Source organism: Dasypus novemcinctus, chromosome 30 (genome assembly GCF_030445035.2).
Source record: "Dasypus novemcinctus isolate mDasNov1 chromosome 30, mDasNov1.1.hap2, whole genome shotgun sequence".
Taxonomy (NCBI): domain Eukaryota; kingdom Metazoa; phylum Chordata; class Mammalia; order Cingulata; family Dasypodidae; genus Dasypus; species Dasypus novemcinctus.
The window spans coordinates 25,460,882-25,480,601 of NC_080702.1; positions in this window are offsets into that span (position 1 = coordinate 25,460,882).

Sequence of the window (19,720 nt, forward strand, 5' to 3'; positions counted from 1 at the left end):
GCATCAGAAGTCATGGATTAGAGAAGAAAGTGGTATGATATATTTAAGGTACTGAAAGAGAAAAACTGCCAGCCAAGAATTTTGTATCCAGCAAAACTGTCCCTCAAAAATGAAGGGGAGTTCAAAGTCTTCACAGACACAAAAACTGATATGTTCTGAAGGACCAGAATTGCAAAAGATACCAACGGAAGTGCAGCTCCCCGAAGGACAAAAAAATAAGGGCAAGAGACTTGGAGAAGAGTGTAGAAATGAAGATTATTAGAAAGGGTAAATTAAAGTGTAAAAAGTAGACAATAGTATGGTATCACAGCAGAAAGCCAAAGGGCAAAATGGATGATGTAATATCTTTACAGTCATAACATTGAACGTTACTGGCTTGAAATTCTCAGTCAAAATACATAGAGGGGTTGGGAGTGGGGCATATGGAAATCCCCTATATTTTTTATGTAACATTTATGTAATCTAAGTATCTTTTTTAAAAAGTATATAAACACAAAATACATAGACTGATAGAAAGGTTAAAAAATATGACCAATCTATTTGTGGTCTACAAGAGACTTACCTTAGACATAAGGATACAACCAGGTTAAAAGTGAAAGGTTGGGAAAAGATATTCCACACAAATAGTAAAATAAAAGAGCTGGAGTAGTGATAATAATATTGGACAAAATAGACTTTAAGTGCAAAATTCTTGTAAGGGATGAAGAAGATCATTATATATTAATAAAATTGACAATTCAACAAGAAGAAATAACTATAGTGAATAGTTATGCACCTAACCACAGTGCCCCAAGATACATGAAGCACACACTGGCAAAGGTGAAGGGAAAAATAGATGTCACTACAATAAGAGTTGGAGATCTCAAAACACACTCTCATTATTGGACAGACCATCTGAACAGAGGATAACTAGAGCTTGGGTAACATGATAAATGAACTAGACCTAACAGTCATCTATAGAACATTACACCCCAAAAGAGCAGGATATACATTCTTTTAAATTGCTCACGGATCCTTCTCCAAGATAGACCATACTTTGGGTCACAAGACAAGTCTCAATAAATTTAAAAAGATTGAAATTATACAAAACACTTCCTCTGACCATAACAGAATGAAGCTAGAAATCAATAATGGATGAAAAAAATGGAAAATTCATAAATATATGGTGATTAAACAACATATTGTTAAATAATCATTGGGTCAAAGAAATTGCAAGAAATTCAGCAAATATCTTGAGATGAATGAAAAAGAGAACACAACATATCAAAACCTATGGGACACCACAAAGACAGTGATGAGAGAGAAATTTATAGCCCTGAATGCTTATGTTAAAAAGAAAGAAAGAGCTAAAATTGATTATCTAACCATACACCTGGAAGAACTAGAAAAAGAACAGCAAACTAACCCTAAACAAACTGAAGGAAAGACATAGCAAAGATCAGCGCAGAAATAAATGAAACTGAGAACAACAACAACAAAAAAAATAGAATCAACAAAACCAAAAGTTGTTTCTCTGAGACCAAAAAAATTGACAAACCCTTAGATAGGGTTTTGGTGGCTTTTTATTAGTCTTTATAAAGAAAAGAAGAGAGAAGGCACAATTAAATCAGAAATGAGAAGGGGGACACTACCTCTGACCCCATAGAAATAAGAGAGATCATAAGAGAATACTATGAACTGTATGCCATGAACCTAGAAAATGTAGATGAGATGAACAAATCCGTGGAAACAACTGAACCACCTACACTGATATTAGAATAAATAGAAGACCTCAGCAAACCAATCACTCATGAAAAGATTGAAACAGTCATCAAAACCTCCTAAAAGGGAAGCAGATGTGGCTCAACTGATAGAGCATCTGCATACCATATAGGAGGTCCAGGGTTCAAATCCAGGGTCTCTTGGCCTGTGTGGTGAGCCGGCCCATGCACAAGGAGTGCAGTGTCATGCAGGGGTGTCCCCCACATGTGCAAGGAGCATGCCCCACAAGGAGAGCCACCCCATGCAAAAAAAAAAAAGTGCAGCCTGCCCAGGAGTGGCAATGCATACATGGAGAGCTGATGCAGCAAGATGATGCAACAAAAAAAAAGAAAGATTCCCGATGACACCGAGAATGCAAGCAGACACAGAAGAATACACAGTGAATGAACACAAGAGAGCAGAAAACGGGTGTGGGTGGGGAGAGGGAAGGAGAGAGAAATTAAAAAAAAAAAAAAAAAAAAAACCTCCCAAAGATGAAAAGCTGTCAGAATGTCAGCCCGAAGGGTATCGGGAATGAAAGAAAGAGAAAAACGAGAATGAAACAAAAAGAAAGAAAGAGAGAGAGCTGGGATCAGGGGATCGCAAGTAGAGACTCATCAGACAACTTTATTGTTTACAAGGGGCTCTCTATATACCCCAGTCTACATGAGAACAAGCAGCAACATGCAGTTAACTAGCAGCATTATTCATGATCTAAGGAATTCAAACAATCTTATCTCAAGGTGCAAAGTCTAAGTGTTCTATTTACTTATAAAATATATTTGCTCATTTTTATCTCTGCCTGTGACATCATCCTGATAGCCATCAAGCATTCAACTGTTGCCTTCCTTATGTGCAAGTGTAGCCATGGAGACAGTACATCTCTCCTTGTGAGACGACTGTGCCTCAGTTTCCAACAAAAAACAGGGGCCAGATGACTTCACAGGTGAATTCTACCAATCATTCAAAGATGAACTAATACAGCTCTTGCTCAAGATCTTCCAAAATACTGAAGAAAGATTGCCACCAAACTCATTCTATGACACCAACATCACCCTAATACCCAAACCAGATAAAGATACTATGAAAAAAAATTCTAACTAGAAAAATTAGACTAGACAAATAAATAAAAAGCACCCAATAATGAAGTAAAATTTTCACTATTCGCAGATGTCATAATCCTATATCTAGAAAATCCTGAAAATTTGACACAAAAAGCTACTAGAATTAAGACAGGTTCAGCAAAGTGGTGGGATAAACAATTATATGCAAAAATCAATAGTGTTTCTATAAACTTCTGATGTTTAATCTAAGGAAGGAATCAGAAAGAAAAATCCATTTATAATAGTTTTAAATTATCAAATGTTTAGAATAAACTTAATGACATGAAGGACCTGCATTCAGAAAAGTACAAAACATTTCTAAAAGAAACTGAGAAGACTTAAATAAATGGAAGCACATTCCATGTTCATGGATTGAAAGACTAAAATGTATTAAGATGTCAATTCTACCCAACTGATTTACAGATTCAACACAATCCCACTAAATGTTGCAACTGCCTTTTTTGCAGACATCAAAAAGCCAATAAATCAAATTTATTTGGAAGGTTAAGGGGCCCTGAATAGCCAAAAATGTCTTTAAAAAGAAAAAAGTTACAGGACTCTCACTTCCTGACTTGAAGCCATATTACTTATCTACACTGTTAAAAACTGCATGGTACTGGCATAAGGACAGACATATTGGCCAATGGAACTGATTCAAAACTCAGAAATTGACCCTCACATCTACAGCCAAGTGATTTTTGACAATGCTCTTAAGATCACCCAATTGGGCCAGGACAGTCTATTCAACAAATGGTACTGGGAGAACTGGATAGCCATATCCAAGAGAAAGAAAGAAGTCCCCTATCTCACACCTTATACAAAAGAAGTTCAAATTATTCAAGTTCTCTCTTTCTTCATTTATCTTCTGTCCAGATGTTCTATCCAATACTGAGAGTGGTGTATTGAAGTCTCCATCTCTTGTTGTAGAGACATCTATTTTTCCCTTCAGTTTTACCAATGTGTGCCTAATGTATCTTGGGGCATTCAAATTAGGTGCATAAATATTTAGTATAGCCATTACTTCTTGGTGAATAGCCCCCTTTTTTGGTGTTTATTTGCATGGAATATCTTTATACAACCTTTCATTTTTTTATATATAGACTTTTTTAACAAAAGAATGTAAAAAATATAGGTGATCCCCATATGTCCTGCTTCCTGCCTTTCTCACATTTTCCCATTTTAACAACATCCTTAATTACTGTGGTACATTTGTTACAATTGATGAACACATTTTGGAGCATTGCCACTAAGCATGGATTATGCTTTACATTGTAGTTTAGACTCTCTCCCGCAGAATTTTTTAAGTCATGACAAGCTATATAATGCCTGTATCTGTCATTGCAATGTCATTCAGAACAATACCCATATTGCCCCCATATTGCAACCCTTTTTCCCATTCCCTTCATCCAGGACTTCTGGGGGCCTCTGCTTCCACATCAGTGTTAAAAGTTCTTCCATTGCTGGAAACAAAAGTTCTATACTAGAATAACAGTAAGTCTATTCTAGTCCATCCTTCATTCTTAATCCTAAGGATTCTGGGATAGTGATGCTATCCCACACTGACTCTAATTGAGAGGGCGCTTAGATCCATTGGGGCAGATGGATGGGACTATCTTACTTGCAGTTGCATACTCTTCCTTGGGATGGTCACTGTCCATCACCATCTCCTTGATAGTTGTCCTGAGTGAGTCCAATGAACTAGAGTATAGATATTGCAGCTCTTTTGGGATTCAGGACCCAACTGGCCCATGGAGAGCTCAAAGATTTAAGTCTCTTGGACATACATGTATCAACTTTAGTACCAAATATAGGTTTAAGTAGAAGGGTCAGAAGAACCATGTGTAGGAAAACCATTACTAAGTCCAACTCTGTCACTCTGGGAAGCATAAATTCCAAATCAGGGACCACTAGTAGGGTACCAAACTCCTGAGCTGTCTGTCCAGCCTATAGTGTTTGGATGTCTCCACAGCCCTGAGGAACCCCACTATTTGAGGCAATATTTGCTTTCACAATCAATGACATCTTGATGATAAGTGCATAAGCATAACCTCTAGAATGACCTGCCAACTCACTTTGAGGTCTCTTAACCATATAAAATCTTTTCTCTTTAACCTTTCCCCGTTTGCTTCAAGTTCTTTTTTCCAGTTTCATTGCTTGTTGGTGCTTGGTAATAATCCCTCTGTGCTAGCGAGACTCATTCCTGGGAGTCATGTCCAATGCAGGGGGGAAAGTAATGCATTTATATGCTGAGTTGGGTTATAGAGAGGCCACATTTGAGCAAAAAGGAGGCTTTCAGGAGGTAACATTTAGGCAACTTATAATACTAGGATAAGTTTCAATTTCAAAAATGAAGGTTCATAATTACCATCATCAATATCAAGGGTCCATCAGTGGTCCATCTTTAGCTATTCATTCCCTCTGCACTTGGTGGATTCTTGCTGTCACATTAGGGAATGTGGTTGGGTTCCCAGAATGGAAATTCTATATTCTTTCAGTTATGGGCGAATCGCTACACACCATGACAATGCCCCACGAGCAACTGAACACATTCATATACTTTAGAGTTAGGTCCCAGCTGAAACTCCCCCATGCAATCCATCACTGACACATTAAACCAATGATCCTCCCCTGCTACAGTTGTCATCCTTCTGTGATCCAAAACTTCTTAAAAAATAAAGCCAATGAATTGGTGTGGAGAAAGTGGCCATGGTGGCTGCTGGGGGTAGGGAGTGGGAGGAAGAGATGAGATGTGGGGGTGTTTTAGGGACTTGGAGTTGTCCTGGGTGGTGCTGCAGGGACAGTTACTAGACCTTGTATGTCCTCCCGTGGCCCACTGGGTGGAATGTGGGAGAGTGTGGGCTATGATGTGGACCATTGACCATAAGGTGCAGCGGTGCTCAGAGATGTATTCACCAAATGCAACGAATGTCTCATGATGATGGAGGAGATTGTTGTTATGGGGGAGGAGTGGGTGAAAGAGGTGGGGGGCATATGGGGACCTCATATTTTTTAATGTAATATTAAAAAAATAAATAGACAAAAAAGCCAATGAAATAACCAAATACAGTTAATAAAATGTAATGATAAGGATGGTTTCAAAAATAACAAATAAAATACAAAAATTTGAAAAAATGTGAAATTAAAAAATAGGAAATTAATTTTTTTTGACATTTTTTCTTTCACCACTGTAAGATTCGTTGTCATGTATATATAGTGACATTTTTTCTATTTATTCCCCCAGTGGGTTTTTTTTTTATTTTGTCTTCAAAGAATCTTTAGGTTACAGAAAGCTCATGTACAGAATATAGGGGATTCCCATATAGCCAACATCCTCCCCCTGTCCACCTTTTCCATTATAATAACACTTTACATGTGAATGATATACTAGTTAAAATTGATGTACAAATATTGAAATATTGCTACTAACAATGGTATATGATTTAAATTATGCTATACATTTTGAACCATAAACATATAAATTTTGATGAAATTTAATATGGCCTGTACCCATCATTGCAAGATCATATAGAACAATTTCATAACCCCAAAACTGCCCCCATGTTCTATCTATTCTATTCCTCCCTTCCCCTCCCTTTGGGAACCACAGCAACCACCAACCTTCAGTCCTTGAAGAACAAGATTCATAATTACTTGCAACAACATTGAGGGTTTGGCATACTGGCCTATCCTCCCATATTAGGAACTGCCTATGCTCTTGGGAAATTCTTACCCCTCTATTTGAGAACATAGCAGGACTCCCCAGGATGGGAATCCAATACCTTCCCAATCATTATGTGGGTCTCCATTCACTGGCACAACACACTATGGCAAGGTAAATACTCAGACACTCTGTAGAAGCCTGCCCCAGGTGTACCCTGTCCCTCATGTCCCCTACACCCAACTCCCTAAACCAGTAACCCTTCCATGCCATGTGTGCCATGTGTGCCAAAGGAAGGACAGAGTTGTTCACATAGTCCAATATCTATTTTTGGAATTTATAAGCAATATCAATCTGCCACACCATGTATCCAATAGGGGCCTAATGTCCAGCATACATAAAGAAATCCTACACCTCAAAAATAACAAAAGCAAACAATCCATTTTAAAAATGGGCAATTGAATTTTACTAGTAAGCGAACCTGACATTATATTGGGCTTCACTTTTCAGGAAGTTTTGGATCACAGAGTGGTTCAACAATGGCAGCAGAGGAATACTGGTATGGGATGTTATTGACAGGCGATATATGGTTGACAGGGAGTTATACAGGGCATGTGTCCAGGGTGCATGGAAAGGAGTATAGTGGAAACAATTAAAAACAACAGCTGGGGGGGACTGAGTTACTGGCCGGGGGGGGGGGGCTCTGTCGTGGTCCCTAGGGGAGCAGTGGCAGTCCCCCAGGTGCAACGGTAAGGACCAGGAAGGAATGAGGGTCCAACAGGGAGCCCCGATACTAATGACTATGCTTGTGAGCCTGAAAAAAGAACAAGGCCTAGAGCAGCACTGTGCCTAAGAGTTCCCTCTTGACAGTCTCCATGTTACTCAAATGTGGCCAGTCTCAAAGCCAAACTCAGCATGTAAATGCAATGCCTTCCCCCCAGCATGGGACATGACACCCAGGGATGAGCCTCCCTGGCACCGAGGGATCACTACCAAGTATCAGCTGATGACATAACTAGAAAATGACCTTAAATTAAAGGTTCAATGCAGACCAGCAGAATATCCCTGTCTACATATAATAACAGGAGTTAAAAATGCGGTTTGACCTAAAGTAAGGGGGAAATGGAAAAGACAAATGAGTTCATATGGCTATGAGTCTTTAAAAAAGAGTCTGGAGGTTGTCAGAAGGATTGCCCTTATGCACACCTGAGCAGAGTCTCAGAGACAGATAAAGTAGATACAACCCCAGGTGTTGGTCCTTTTGAGAGCTAAAGAGACCCACAGGTTCTATGGTCATGGCAGATGGGGTTCACTGCCATGCCAGTTGGCCCTTCTTTGGAGCTGGTGTTTCTGCGTGATGGAGCTGGACTCAGATGGGGTCTCTTTTCACAGGACTTTCATGCTACTTTACTGGAATTGTAGTTGGTGCTGGGGCTTAAGATATATCTAGGAGATTAGAATCTCTGGACTGACAATATGATAGCCAGGCCCTGAGCCTCAACAGACTTCAGCCCCTACACTCTGATTTATTGGACTTACCCCACTCAGCTAACATGGAGTTGAAGAATGTCAACCACCACACCATGGAGCCTAGAGTGCCTACAACTGAAAGCAGGAGGATTGCATCCAATATCCATGTGGAATCTAAACCCCCTCTTGACATAGATGTGGAATGGACACAACCAAGCCATGGTTCACAGGAAGGAGGAATACAGTAAGGATTAGAGTGGACTTAATGATATCCTATTCATGAACTATTGTGGTTAATAATCGAGAAAATGTGGCATTGGTGTGGAAAAAGTGGCCATGGTGGCTGCTGGGTGCGGGGAATGGGAGGAAGAGATGAGATGTGGAGGCATTCTCAGGACTTGGAGTTGTCCTGGGTGGTGCTCCAGGGACAATTGCTGGATGTTGTATGTCCTCCCATGGCCCACTGGATGGAACGTGGGAGAGTGTGGGCTATGGTGTGGAACACAGGACATGGGGTGCAGCGATGCCCAGAGATGTACTCGCCAGGCGCAATGGATGTGTCATGATGATGGGGGAGAGTGTTACTGGGGGGGAGTGGTGGGGTGGGGGCGGTGGGGGTGAATGGGGACCTCATATTTTTTTAATGTAATTTCTTTTAAAAAATGAATAAATTGAGTAGAATTTGGGAAAAAAATGGGCAATTGATTTGAATATAAACTTCCCCAAAGAAGAAATACAAATGGCTAAAAAACACATGAAAATATGCTCAACATCACTAGCTATTCTGGAAATGCAAATAAAAACAATGAGATATCTTACATGCATTGGACTGGCAGCTATTAAAAAAAGAGGACTACAAATGTTGGAGAGGATGTGGAGGAGTGGGAACACTCATCCACTGCTGTTGGGAATATAGAATGATGCAGCCACTGTGGAGAACAACTTGGTGGTGTATTAGTCCACCAAAGGGGTGCTGATGCAAAATATCAGAACTCTGCTGGCTTTTAGAAAGGATATTTATTTGGGGTAGGAGCTTACAGATACCAGGCCATAAAGCATAGGTTATTTTCCTCACCAAAGTCTATTTCCACATGTTGGAGCAAGATGGCTACCAACGTCTGCCAGGGTTCAGGCTTCCTAGGTTCCTGTCTTCCTGGGTCTTGCTTCTCTCTGGGCTCAGGTCCTCTGTTTTCTCCACAAGGTCAGCTGTAGACTATCAGGTGAATGACTCTGTTTCTCTCTCTCCCTAGGGTTTCTGCTGTGTCTAAGGAGCCATCTCGGTTCCTCAATGTTCTTCTCCTAGCTCAGATCCTCTCTTCCAGGGGCTTGCTCCTCTTTCCTCTGTGTGCTTACTTCCCTGGGACTACAAATCAAAATCTTCCAGCATCAAAAACTTCAACTCTGTCTTTTGTCATGCCTTTTATCTGTGAGTTCCCACTCACCAAGGCATGGGATCTCAACACCCTAATGATGTGTCCCAATCAAAGCCCTAATCACAGTTTAATCATGACCAGGTATAGACCAGATTACAAACATAATCAAATATCTATTTTTGGAATTCACAACTATATAAAACTGCTACAGGTGGTTTCTCAGAAAACTAACATAGAACTGCCATATGATCCAGCAATTCCACTGCTGGGTATACAGCCCAAAGACTGAAAGCAAGGACATGAACAGATTCAATGTTCATTGCAGCATTAGTCACTATTGCCAAAAGTTGGAATCAACCCAAACGCCCTTCAACAGATGAATGGATAAACAAATTGTGGTATTACGTTGTGTTGTCATTTTCATTCATTTCAAGGTAGTTACTGATTTCTTTTGTGATTTCCTCCTTGACCTACTGTTTGTATAAGTGTTGTTTAATTTTGTATCTTTGTGCCTAATCAGGTTCTCCACCCCTTACTGGTTTCAAGCTTCATTCCATTGTGGTCAGAAAAATCACTTTGTACAATTTCAATCTTTCCAAATTCATTAAGAGTTGTTCTGTGACCTAGCATGTGGTCTATCTGGGAGAATGATCCATGTGCCCTCAAGAAGAATGTATATCCTGCTGTATTTGGGTGTAATGTTCTGTATATGTCTATTAGGTCGAGATCCTGTAATGTATATTTCAGTGTCTTTATTTATTGATCCTCTGTTGAGATGTTCTGTCTAATGGAGATAATGGTGTATTAAAGTCCCACACTATAATTGTAGAGGCATCTATTTCCCACTTAGATTTTCCAGTGTTTGCCTTGTGTGCTTTGAGTCACCTTGGTTAGTTGCATAAATGTTATACAGTATTAACACATGGGATAACATGGATGAATCTTGAAGATCTGGTTTTGAGTTAACAAGCCAGGCACTGAAGGACAAATATTATATGACCTCAGTAATATGAATTAAGCAAATTGAGTGGACTCACAGAGAGAGAGTTTGGAAGATAGATTTTGAGGAAATAGAAAGGGAGAAGGTTGTGAGCCAATGCCCAAATGGGCAAAATCTATGATAAGGTGGAAGTGTGTAGTTGTGCAGTGGAGGGGAATGACAGTGCTCCAATGATACTATTGGTTTGGGCAGTGATGGTTTATCAGGGTTGTAGGGTGGGGAGGGTGGTTTGAACTATCCATGGAACTGGTGGAAGGGTTGGGGAGGGAGTAGGTTAACATAGGTTTGGTGGTTCCATAGTTGAAACTACAATGTTGGGAATGCTCTTTTTGCAATATGGCAAGTGAGGGCTACTGGTTTAGGTTGTTGGGTGTGGGGGACATTCAGGACAGGGCACACATTGGGCAGGCTTCTAAGGAATGTGTGAGTAGTCATCTTGCCATAGTGTGTGGTATCAGTGGGTGGAGACTCACAGTGGCAAGATGGTGGACTCCCATCCTGGAGAGGCCCGCTATGTTTTTAAACAGAGGGATGAGAGTCTCTCAAGAGCATATGTGGTACCTAATAGGAGAGGACAGACCAGTGTGTCAAGCCCTCAGTGTTACAAGTAACTATGAATATTGTCCTTCAAAGAGTGAAGCTTGGTGGGTCTTGAGAGGGGGACCAATGAATAGAACAGATGGAACAGGGGGCATTTTGGGGGTGATGGAAGTGTTCTACATTATCTTGTTATGACAGATACAGGCCATGTTATATTACATCAAAATTTATAAAAGTTTAAAAATGTAAACCATTGACCATGGTTACTAGCTATTTTTAAATATTTGTACATCATTTATAACAAATATACCATCCACATACAAAGTGTATTTAATAGGGTAAGGGGGAAGAGAGGGAGGATGTTGGGTATATCAGAGTCCCCTGTATTCAGTAACATGACTTTTCTGTAACATAAAACTTCTTTGGGGAAACGGACTTTGGCCCAGTGGTTAGGGCATCCATCTACCACATGGGAGGCCCGTGGTTCAAGCCCTGGGTCTCCTTGACCCGTGTGCAGCTGGCCCATGCACAGTGCTGATGCGCGCAAGGAGTGCCCTGCCACACAGGGGTGTCCCCGTGTAGGGGAGCCCCACGCGCAAGGAGTGCACCCCGTAAGGAGAGCTGCCCAGCGCAAAGGAGGGAGCAGCCTGCCGAGGAATGGCGCCGCCCACACTTCCCGTGCCGCTGACGACAACAGAAGCAGACAAAGAAACAAGAAACAAGACACAGCAAAAAGACACAGAAAACAGACAACCAGGGGAGGGGAGGAGAATTAAATAAATAAAAATTAATCTTTAAAAAAAAAAAACTTCTCTGAAGACAAAATGAAAAAAGTAAGTCACTGGATGAACAAACAGAAGAAAATGTCATTGTACCTATATGACACCAGATCTACAGTAATGAAAAGCAAAAATATCAAAAATTTTTTTCATTTTTATCCCCAAAATTTAAAAAAAATTTTGTATTTTATTTATTTTTAAAATTGTCATTATTAATTTTTCTTATTAATTATATTTAGCTATTTTATTGTCTTCATTTTTGAAGAACGTTTGGATTGCAGAAGGGTTACAACTGTAGCAGGGTAGGATCATTGGTGCAGGGTGTCAGTTAAGGGGGATACATGGGAGGAAGCTCTCCTGGACACCCAGTGTATTTGTGACTTCTTGGATTTTGCTATTTATCACCATCAGATCTGTTATCTTTTTATGTATGTTTACAATTTCTTCAGTATATCTTCTTAATATCCTTTATCTCTTCTTTGACTTCACTTAATTGATTCACGATATTTGTTTGATCATCATTGATTAGTTTTTCCCCATTCTTCATCTCCTCCTTTTTTTCAGTTTGTTCACTAGCCTGGACCATGTCTTCATATTTCTTAGCATGGCTTGTGATTTTTTTTTTTTTTTTTTTTTTTTTTTTTGGTGTCTAGGCATCCATTTATCTTGTTGGTCTTATTTGGTTCATTAGCTTCTTTTTCTACTCTAGGGTTTTATTTTGTTGTTTCTTTGTGTGTGGTAAAGTTAATTTTTGATACTTGATTCCTGTTATCCTATATCCTTGCAGTTGTCTCTGTTCCCTTGAAGAAAAAAATTAGGACCAGACAAAAGGAAAGAGATAAGAAGAGAAAAATGATAGTAGTAGTAATAATATTAAAAAGTTAGAAGAGGAATGATACAAGAGCTAGGAAACTAAGTAATATAAGTAAAAATTCATTAAAAACTACAAAGAAATAAGATTAAAAAGAGGTGGAAGAGAAAAATAAAACAAGAAACAAAATAGAAAAATAATAGATTGAATTAAAGGGCTGGACAGATGAGAATAAAAGGGGAAAAAAACAAAACAAAAATAAAAAGTGAAGACCAAACAAGAAGTGATGGAATGAAAGAAAAGCAACAGATGTCAGAAGGCAGAGAAATAAAGTAGGTGGAGAAAATATTAGTAAAAGGAAAAAGGGAACAAAGAAAGGGAAAAGAACAAATTAGCAACAAAGAAACAACTCAGGTAAAACAGCCTTCCCACTTGGGCCCCTAGGGATCTTCTCAGGCTGCTGGTGCCCATCAGTTAATTACCCTGCAGCCTGCCCCCCACAGATAATGTATCCAGTATTAGCAAATAAAATAAAGGAGAAAGAAAAAACCCATAAAACTAAATAACAGAAACTTGGTTTGTAACTTCCCTATCAAAAGGTGACAGCTGCATGTCTTATCTCTCCCTGGGTCCCTTCTCTTAGGAGGTACTGGAACTCAAGCCAGGGACCTTCTATATACAAGGAAGGAATTCTCCCACTGTGCTATAGAAGCTCTATAGACTAGGTTTTTGAAAGCATACATGGCTCTTTCTGCCCCCATTTCCCTTAGGCAAGTTGGACTTCTAACAGTTTTCAGTGGCCATGCTAGTTAGGTGTCTGTCTCTGCCCAATCCCTGGCCAAGTCCCTCTCTCCTAGTGTGGCTGGGTGTCACAGCCTACCTGAGAAGATCCTCCCTCCCTTCTCCCCAGGGCCACCTCAGTGCTGGCTGGTACCCTTCCTGAGATTCAAAGGGGATTCAGGTGGCCAAACCCACAGAAAGGAAAACATTCTCCACCTTTTGCCATATCTCTCTTCCTCCCAGGTAATGCTCCTCCCACTTAGCTGACTGGTGAAACCCAGGGATTCTATGGAAGCTATGTGCCATGAGGGTGGGGCTTACCCACCCTCTGTCTCCAGCCACAGTGGGGAGCAACTCACGGTTTTCCCTTGGGCTCTTTATCTCTTGTCCTGCACCCTCCTTAATGATGCCCTGCAGCCTCCTGCTCTGTGGATTCCCAAAACAGCTCATTTGAGTAGGATTTGGACCTTCTCTTCTGTTTTGTGTGTGTGTGTGTGAAATAAATAATCTTTATTTCTAAACTCTTCTCCAGATCTCTCGCCCATGTTTTTTTTTTTTCCTTTCAGGCTGCATTACACCTTTTAAAGACTTTTCTTAAAATTTTTTAAATTGTCTTTTTTTTTAAAGGTACATTGATCACAAAAAAAAATGTTACATTATAAAATATAGGAGGTTCCCATATACCCCACACCCCACATCCCCACTCCTCCCACATCAACCTCTTTCATCATGTGGCACATCCATTGCATTTGGATACATTTTGGAGCACTGTTGCACCACATGTACTATAGTTTACCTTGTAGTTTACTCTCCACCAGTACATTCATTGGGTTATGACAGGATATATAATGTCCAGCATCTGTCCAGCATATCATTTAGGACAACTCCAAGTCCCAAAAGTGTCCCTACATCACATCTCTTCTTCCCTCTCCCTGCCCTCAGCAACTGCCATGGCCACTGTCTTCACATCAATGATAAAATGTCTTCCATTGCTGGAGTAACAACAGTTTTATAGTAGAATACCAGTAAGTCCACTCTAATCCATATTTTATTCCTCCATCTTGTGGACCCTGGGATGGTGATGTCCACTCCACCTCTTTTAGAGACTTTTGAAAATCTGGTCTTTTGGTAATAGATTCTATCAGTTTTTGTTTGTGAAGCAATTCAAATCCACTTTCATGTATCTGGAATGTATTTTTAATCTCATCCATTGTGTCTTTCCTTCCTTTAAGATCTGTCACTTTCCTTGCAGACTTTCAAATTGTTCTTAGTGGTCTCCCAGTGTCTTCTTAATACCTTTATCTCTTTATCCATATTTTCTTTAAATTCTTTGAAGTGATTTATGAGAGTTGTGTGATTATCACTAATTAATTGTCTTAAATTCCATATCTATTCAGGATATTGGGTTTGTTTCTTTGACTGGACCATATCTTTTGTTTCCTAGTAGGGCTTGTAAAACTTTCAGTATTCGCTGATATGATCCTAAATCTAGAATCTCCTAAAATATCCACAATAAAGCTACTAGAGCTAATAGATGAATTCAGCAAAGTGGCAAGATAAAAGATTCTTAAAATATATTTTAATTTATTTTTAAATCTTACATAGATCACACAAAGTGTTACATCAAAATATATAGGAGGTTCCCAAATGCCCCACTCCCCACACACCCTCCCCCCCCCAATTTTCCCACATCAGCAACTTCTTTCACTACTTTCATACATTCATTGCAACTGATGAATACATTTTGAACCACTGCTAAACAGCATGGATTATAATTCACATTGTAGTTTACATTCTCTCCCAGTCCTTTTAGTGGGGTATGGCAGGATATATAATGTCCTGCATTTGTACCTGCAATATCATTAAGGAGAACTCCAAGTCCCAAGAATGCTCTCAATATCACACCTCCTTTTCCCTCTTCCTGCCTTCAGCAACTCCCATGGCCACTATCTCCACATCAGCAATATAATTTCTTCCATCGCTAGAGGAATAATTCACAATAATTCTATAGTAGAATACCAGTAAGTCTACTCTAGTCCATATTTTATTCCTCCATCCTGAGGATGCTGTGGTACTGATGCCCATTCTACCTCTCAGTTGTGAGTGGGTTTCAATCACACATGACTGGTGGATGGGACTCTCATGCCCACTTTCAAGTTTTAGACTCTTTCAGTTCCTTGGTTTTGTGGTTGTCCACCCTCAATTCCCTGTCAGCTGACCTGGGTAAGTCCAATGAACTGCAGAGTAGGTGCTGCAACAAGGCTGAGGCTCAGCGCCCAGCTGACACATGGACAGCCCAGATATTCAAGTCTCCTGGACATAGCCCAACCCCAGTATCAACCATAACTTCAATAAAAGGGACAGAAGAGGCATGTATAGAGAAGTCACATCTGAGTCCAACTCATCACACTCAGGATCACAAATTAAAAGTAGTGTCCACTGGTAAGGCACCAAATTCTGGAGCCATCTTCATAAACTTAGGTCCTGGGTGTCTCCATAGTCCTCAGTAGCACCATTGAGGTAGTACCTACTTTGACTGTCTATGAGATCCTGCTGAGATGTGCATAAGTGTGACCTCTCTGATGACCTCCTAACTCATTTTGAAGTCTCTTATCCATATAAACTCATTTATCTTTACCATTTCCCCCTTTAATTCATAGTCTTTTTCCAGTTGCATCACCAGCTGGTGCTTGGTAGAATACAAGATTTATACACAATAATCAGTAGTGTTGGATAACCATCAAGGTGGCAGTAGAATAAGGAGCTCCTAGAGTCAGGTCCTACTACAGAGCACTTGGTAAACACCCAGAACTATCAAAAGCACCTGTTTGGGGGCTCAAGAAGACCAAAAGAGCATCCTGCAACATCCTTAAAGGAATGGAAGGAGGAGACTGCCCATCTGCAGAGAAGCTTCGTAAGTAGAGTGCTCCATGCCACAGAAGCTGCTGCCCATCCTCCATTGAAGGCACCTCATCACCTAGGGAGCTATTCTGTGGCTGGAACTGAAAACTCAACTTCCCAAAAATGAGGGAGAAAGAGACAATTGGGCACCAAATTCAGCTACTGATTAGCAAATTTGATGGGCGAAAGTATAATCCTAAGAACAGCTCAAGTTTGAACCTGTCCAAGTCAAAAAGAGGCCAGTAGCCACCATTTTAACTCTACACCTGGCATGAGGGAAGAGGAGTGGGGTGGATTGAAAATCACAGTGCTGGTAGTGACTGGCTTCCTTCCATCCAGATAAGATTGCAGCTCTGGCATAAGCCCCAGCCCTACCTCTGGCAGGGAGGAAGCTGTGGGGACATGCACCAACTTGTCTAGGAAATTACAGGCCACACCACAGAGGCTGGTAATCATTCTACTTTGGCAGCACAAGCTGCCGCAGGAACAATTCTGTGCTGGAACTTGAAGCTTCCTTTCCCAAAAACAGGGGAGGAAGAGATAGCTGACCACCAACTTCAGTTACTGATTAGTAAATTTTGCTGGCTTAAGTATAACCCTTAGAACAGCTAAAGGTTGAACCTGTCCAAGTTGGCAACAATCCAGTAGCCACCATTCTGACTCTGCCACCAGCATGAGAGGTAGCCAGGCTGACTGAAAATCACAGTGATTGTAGGGACCAGTAGGTAACTGCAGGTGCATTTGTTTGGCACAGACTGAATAATTGGAAGTCTACCAGGGCAACTGTGCTCATTTTGGACCCACACTGCATAGACTGCTGCCCACACCTGCAGCTCCCTCCCTGCCCCAGGCAGAGGAGAAAGAGATGTGAAACTTCATCAATCTCTCTGGGCAACTATAGTCTAGGGCTGCAAGACTTGGATTATTTCACACAGCTGTGATTCTGTCCCTACCCCTGGCAAAGGAGAAAGTTGGGAGAAGCATCATCAGTCCCTAGAGCAATGAGGGCAGCTTGGGCCTCCACAGATTATAGCACCAATTACATCCTTGGCTCCTATTGCATAACCAGCAAGGGAGAAAGGGCAGGAAGCCCTAAACTAAAGAGAAAGACTGCACCCAGAAAAAAATACTCTAGTAATCCAGATACCAAGACATCAACAAAAAATTACAATTCACACCAAGAAACAGGAAGATATGGTCCAGTTTAAAAAACAAGATAAACCTTCAGATGACATAGGGAGTTGAGACAACTAACCATAGATGTTCTAAGAAATCTCCTTAATAAATTCAATGAGATGGCTAAAGAAATAAAGAATACTAAGAAGACAGTGGGTGAGCATAAAGAAGAATTTCAAAGAATACACAGAAAAATAGATCTTATGGGAATGAATGGTGCAATAAATGAAATAAAAAATACATTGGAATCATAATAGCATATTTGAAGAATCAGAAAAAAAGGATTGGTGAGCTTGAAGAAATGGCCTCTGAAAGAGAACATACAAAAGAACAGATGAAGAAAAGAATGGAAAAACTTGAGCAATGTCTCAGGAAATTAATGACAGCAAGAGATGAATAAGCATACATGTCATGGGTCTCCCAGAAGGAGAGAGAAGGAAAAATGGACACAAGGAATATCTGAAGAAATAATGGTAGGAAACTTCCCAACCCTATTGAAGGACATACATATCCATGTCCAAGAAGTACGATGTACTCCCTTCTGAAAAAAAATCAGAATAGAACAACTCCAAGACACGTACTAATCAGAATGTCAAATGCCAAAGATAAAGATAGAATTCTGAGAACAGCAAGAGAAAATCAATGCATAACATATAAGGGATACCCAATAATATTAAATGATGATTTCTCACCAGAAACCATGGTGGCAAAAAAAACCAAAAACAAAAACAGTTGTATGATATATTTAAGATACTGCAAGAGAAAATCTTCCAGCCCAGAATCTTCTATCTGGCAAGACTGTCTTTCAAAAAATGAAGGTGAGGGAAGTGGATGTGACTCAAGTGATAAGTCCTCCCCCTACTACATGGGAGGACCCAGGTTCAATCCCTAGGACCTCCTGGTGAAAAAGAAGAAGACAAGCATATCTGCATGGTAAACTAGTGCCCATGTCATGAGCCAATGCCTGTGTGAGTGCCCACATGGTGAGCCAATTGCCCACATGAGTGCCCATGTCATGAGCCAGTGCCTGTGTAGTGAGCCAGAGCCCATGCAAGTGAATCACACAACAAAGGAGAGACAAAGGGGAGAGTCAGAGTGAAGCACAGCAGAGACCAGGAACTGTGGTGGCACAATTGACTGGAAACATCAGAGGTCCCCAGGATCCCTCTGAATCCTGGAGGAGAAAGATGGGAAGAGAAGACAAAAAAAAAAAAAAAGAAATTGATATAGAAGATTAAACAGCAAAGAGACACAGACAGCAAAAACAGCAGGATAGGCTGGGGGCTGGGGAGGGGAAAAAGAAATCCTTTTTAAAATGAGGGTGAGTTTAGAATATTCACAAATAAATAGAAACTGACAGAATTTCTAACCAAGAGACTGGATTTTCAGGAAATACTAAAGGGTGTGCTAGAGCCTGAAAGGAAAAGACAGAGGAGAGAAGCCTGGGAGAGAGTCTAGAAATGAAGATTTTATCAATAAAAGTAACTAAAAGGGAAGCAGACTTGGCCCAGGGGTTAGGGCATCCGTCTACCACATGGGAGGTCTGCAGTTCAAACCCTGGGCCTCCTTGACCCGTGTGGAGCCAGCCCATGCACAGAACTGATGCATGCAAGGAGTGCCATGCCATGCAGGGGTGTCCCTCACATAGCAGAGCCCCACATGCAAGGAGTGTGCCCCATAAGGAGAGCTGCCCAGAATGAAAGAAAGTGCAGCCTACCCAAGAATGGTGCTGCACACATGGAGAGCTGACACAACAAGATGATGCAACAAAAAGAAACATAGTTGTCCATGCCACTGACAACAGAAGTGGACAAAGAAGAACATGCAGCAAATAGACACAGAGAACAGACAACCTGGACCAGGTGGGTGGAAGGAAGGGGAGAGAAATAAATAAATAAATCTTTTTAAAAAGGTAACTAAAAGTGTCAAAAGAGGGGTGAAATTAAAATGTGACAGATAAAACTCAAATATTCAGGAATAAACCAATGATGTAAAGCACTTGTATTTAGAAAACTACAACTCAGTGTTAAAAGAAAGAAAAAAAGCCCTAAATAACTGGAAGAACACTCTATGTTCTTGAATTGGAAAACTAGATATCATTAAGATGTCAGTTCTACTCAAATTGATATACAAATTCAATGCAATACCAGTAAAAATACTGACAGTTTTTAAACAAATTAAAAATATGATTATCAAATTTCTTTGGAAGGATAAGGGGTCCTGAGTAGCCAGAAACATCTTAAAAAGGAAGAGTGAAGTTGGAGAACTCTTATGACCAGACTTTAAATCATATAACCTAACTATAGTGCTAAGAAACAGCATGGTACTGACATACAGACAGACACATAGACCAATGGAACAAAATTGATGGTTCAGGAATAGACCCTCA